General features: G+C 48.0%; 1 protein-coding gene across 1 annotated transcript in view; it reads right to left on the bottom strand.

Annotated features, from left to right (window-relative positions):
* The window catches only part of ABTB2 (ankyrin repeat and BTB (POZ) domain containing 2), a 222,720-nt gene that overhangs the window by 123,172 nt on the left and 95,123 nt on the right, over nucleotides 1-4,425 (bottom strand). The gene's annotated exons all lie outside the window — the stretch shown is intronic.

The following is a 4,425-nucleotide window of genomic DNA, read 5'->3' as shown; positions in this document are numbered from 1 at the left end:
AAAAAAAAAAAAAAAAGGCACTTTGGAAGGCACTGTCACGTCTGTCTCAATCACGCTCACCTAGGTTTAATAACCCGGAAAATTTCATAGAGAAAGGATATAAGTTAATATAAAAAACAGAAATGCTGCTACAGTGACCGATGTATCAGCTTGAGTACACAGTGTCACAGCTGTGGACAGGAAAGATCCAGGCTTACCTCAAAGACAAATATATGGACACATCCTCACCTGACAAAACTATTTACAATGGGATTCCACAAGGTAGTCTGTTTTTTTCATACATTTGAAAGAAAATTTAACTTATAAAAATCCTCCTATTTACTGACATTTTTGGGTTTATTCTAATTGCATTATATAAAAAACTACTTTTTTTTTTGGCCTGATTTTTATTTCTGAGGAACCAAGGGGGTGATAACAAGGATTACAAAAGACAATGATTGGCTTCTCACTTTATAAATTAATAGAGAGATAAGAACAGAATTATAAACCCCGGAAGGGAAGAGGCCTTAAGAAAACCTGATGCTGACTTAGCTGCAGTGAGTTAATCCACTTAGACCTCATGCAATAATGGGCATTATAGTAAATTTATAATTCTCACCATTTTTACTCTTTTAAAAAACGCTATCACACATTTTCCTCTGGCTTCCCCCACCCAAGGCATAGCCAGTTTCACAGTTTGGTGAATAAGCTGTATTCTTCTGGCTTTTAACAAACATCACAGTGGTGTCTCTGTACCACCCCCCAAATTAAATCAGACTTGTTGCAACACAGCTGCAGCTCCTGGCTGCCAGCACTTCTGGAGGACAGCAGGACCTCCGACTTGGCAGGGTGGGGTGCTGATTTTCACAGAGGGCTTCCAGCCCAGAAATGCCACCATACCCCTGGTACAGTGAGTCCGGCACCCAACAAGAAAACAACACTGACTCACATCCTCATGTGGAAAAGGCGGGAGGCAATCATTCTTGCCACAGTTCTTTGATAGAGAAGTAAATGATGTCCAGAGATGCAACCGGTTTGATGCCTGGTACTCTCAGTAAATGGTGGCCTCAGTTAGGTCCAAGCATGGGATTTGGATCCTCTAAGGAACGCAAAGACACTTCTAGCAAGTCCTCGTTCCTCAATATTTCTGTCATCTATTTTTGGCAACTATTATTCCTTTAGCAATTTAAGGGGCTTGGACTCTCATGATTTCCAATCTGGGTACCTCCCCTGCAAATGAGGAACCTGAGGCTCAGAAGTAAAGGAACCTCATGTAGCAGCATGAGGTCATGCTGCTACATCAGATCCAGGACTTAGACCTCAATCTGCCTTCACGGGACTCAGATCCAGTGGAACTAGACAAGACAAAGGAGGAGCTAGAAACACAGTCCTGTTGCAACAAAGCAAATGGGGATGCATAGCTAGGCTGTGGGTATTGTCCAATTACACCTCCAGCAACAATCAAATCTATCTCCAGCCCACCCCCACAATCTTTCCCCAGTGGATTTTTCTTCCTCCATTAGCCTTGATAAATTACAAGGCCCCACATTACAAGCAGGGACTGTTTCTTCCTCTCAGCTTTGTTTAGAGCATTGTCCTAGCAAAGCTCAAATAAAGGGCCATTATTAATGGTGACAATAATGCAATACTGTTTTCTCAAGGGCTTCCACCAGAGCTTGCCAGGTCAACACCATCCTACTTCCTGCCACCTCTTGTGGGCGATTTCACCTGCAAACCCTCAGGTGCCCAGGGGTCGGTACCCAGCACTGCACTCTACTTCGAGCTGCCCAAACACTGCCCTGGAAATTGGACAAAGGAGAAGGACCCGACAGAACATGTCATCGTGCCAGGAAAGGACTAATAGGGCAGCCACAGGAGACAAAATCAGGCCAGGGAGATAATGGGCCCCAGATTTGTTTTGAACTGAGCTCACTTGCAGCCCAGGGCCCTGATGCTAAAGGACTCCGGGAGCCGGTTTAGCATCAGAAATGCTTTGGTGGTGGCTCTGGTTTTCATTAGGCCCTTTGGGCCTTGGATACACTGAGGTTAAGGGTCCATCTCTCAAGAAATGCTGCTTTTGGTGGGGGTTGGAGGGGCACAGAGAGGAACCAGGGAGCGTTTGGTCTTACGTATGAGCGTCCATGTGTGTGCACGCACTTGCCTGAGGGCCACGCTTCCCCTTCACATTCCCTAACTTTAGGTTCTGGTTAGAAATGCATTAACAAAGGCTCCGTGAGGGAAATAAAATTGGCTTTTTATTGCAACAAAAGCAACCAGCAGGATAAGGCAGGGTGGACGGAGGGAGGAGGTGTGGTTTAAACATAAGTTCTTTTGCAGGTTCTCAGCTTTTAATTAGCACACCTCTGAGTGCAGCCCCCTCCCTCATGCTTATAAGCACAGGTCTGCTCAGGCTTTCCTTTTATTGTCACTTGTCACAGGCCCAGGTAGCCAAAGCTTATCTGGATTGGAAGCGCTGGGCTCTTCCCTGAGGCTCTCCTGCAGGTGGCTGACTCATTCTTGCAGAGGCTGGAAAGTCAGCCAGGTGCAGCAGTGGGTTAAGAATTTCCATTATCGGCATAGGACTCGTTCCCTAGGCACGTTGTAGGCACCCTCTGGGGACACAGCTCAATTCTAGGCACAGTAGGGAAACAAGGATGAATGGATTGACCTACCCCCAGGAGCCCTATCTCCTAGTCCACAAAGCGACACATGACACACGTCAGGCATGCGCAACACCATTCTCAGGCCCGACCCCAGTCCCCCACTGGTATCTGCCATGTAGGTTGCAATTTGGGGCACGGGAGGGAGAACATAAACCCATCTGCTAACAAGGCTGGTGTGTGTGAGTGCCACAGGCCCAGGCAGTTCTCCTTAATATGCTGACGTCTTTATGGAGTCTGACGTTTGGCTGGCTTTGCTCTGTGAGATCAGTGGTCTTCCAGGGTAAGTTTCCCGATGTCTTCTCTAAGGGAAGTAACACAGGCCTTATTACCAGGCTTCTCCAGCAGGAGAAGAAGGGAGAGAGTTTGAGAGCCATCAGGGGAGTCTCCAAACACATCTGATCTTCTAGAAGCAGCTTGAAGGGAAGCCCTGAATAGGGAGTTCAGTGAGCAGGCTCCAGCCTGAGATTTCAAAGCAGGGTGTCCCTAGCTCTCTTGGCCTCAGTTTCTTCCTCTGTGAGATGGACTCTTCAATTCACATCATCCCTACAATTCAGTGGCAGCACATCAGGCACAAGGCGATGTGTCTCTGTGCTATGGACAGGAAGAAGAACGGTCAGAGGTCTGGATACAGCCAGCATTTCTGCCATAACACAGAGGAAGCAAGAGCAGACCGATGCCTTTGGAAATGATGCTTCATGGCCCAGATCCATGGGAATTTGCCCAGCTACTGGAGGGAGACCTTTCAAACTTGCTCAGAAAATCTGATTTTGTTAGACTTTTTGCTGCCAGCAATTTAGCTGAGTTGGGTGGTTACTTTGTCTACCTTTTTCTTTCGGTTTTCTCCCAAGCTGATCAAAGAAGCCCAAACGGATACTCAAAGCCAATATAATAGTCAACTACAATGCTCTCCTTGTTCTGGGACCAGTGGTGGGTGGCATGGACTGGCCACACCTCGATCCCTCCTGGGACATCAAACTGTTTGAAGTGTGTCCCACAGCTAGTCCAGGGTGAACGCTGCATTTCTGCTGGCCCGAGCCTGTACCGCCTGCTGGCCCTGGCCAGACCCCTCCTCATCCTGACCCCGCTTCCTCATCCTCAGACAGGGGCTTGGCTTCATTCTCCTCTAAAACTTCGAGCTCAAAGATTTCACCATCTCTCTCCTATTCAATGTCCTTGGTCACCAAAAAGGGGGATCTTAATCAGCATGGAGGACAGGGAAAGGGGAGATGTGCATTGCAGAGCCATTTCTTTCACTATCAACTCAGGACTTGACCAAGTCCTCTCACTTCCTCATGACTCAGTTGCTTCATCTAAAAACAAGCAAAGGAAAGGGCAGTCTGGTCTATGCTTCCTAAGGAAGATGCAGGGATACAAGGAAAAATAGAACCGAAGCAATAAGTTCCAGAGGCACGTCTTCGAGTCCTTGACGCCTGAGCATGGACAACTCGCAAACACCCAGGCCCTTTCCCCGGCTTAGCTGGGGGAGAGGACGGGTGGAGAAAGGCCCACCAGCATTGCTGCAATGTCACTGAAGCAGGTACCCTCAATGGGGTACTCTGGGGACACCATGGCAGTTCTCAGCCCAAGAGGTGATGCTCTTAAAACCCATAAGAATTGGCTGGGCGCGGTGGCTCATGCCTGTAATCCCAGCACTTTGGGAGGCCGAGGTGGGCAGATCACCTGAGGTTGGGAGTTCAAGACCAGCCTGACCAACATGGAGAAACCCCATCTCTACTAAAAATACAAAATTAGCCAGGCATGGTGGTGCATGCCTGTAATCCCA

The sequence above is a fragment of the Mandrillus leucophaeus genome, unplaced genomic scaffold, assembly GCF_000951045.1.
Source record: "Mandrillus leucophaeus isolate KB7577 unplaced genomic scaffold, Mleu.le_1.0 Scaffold73, whole genome shotgun sequence".
Lineage (NCBI taxonomy): Eukaryota > Metazoa > Chordata > Mammalia > Primates > Cercopithecidae > Mandrillus > Mandrillus leucophaeus.
The sequence above is the reverse complement of the archived record's forward strand: the minus strand, read 5'-3'. Positions and strand labels throughout refer to the sequence as shown.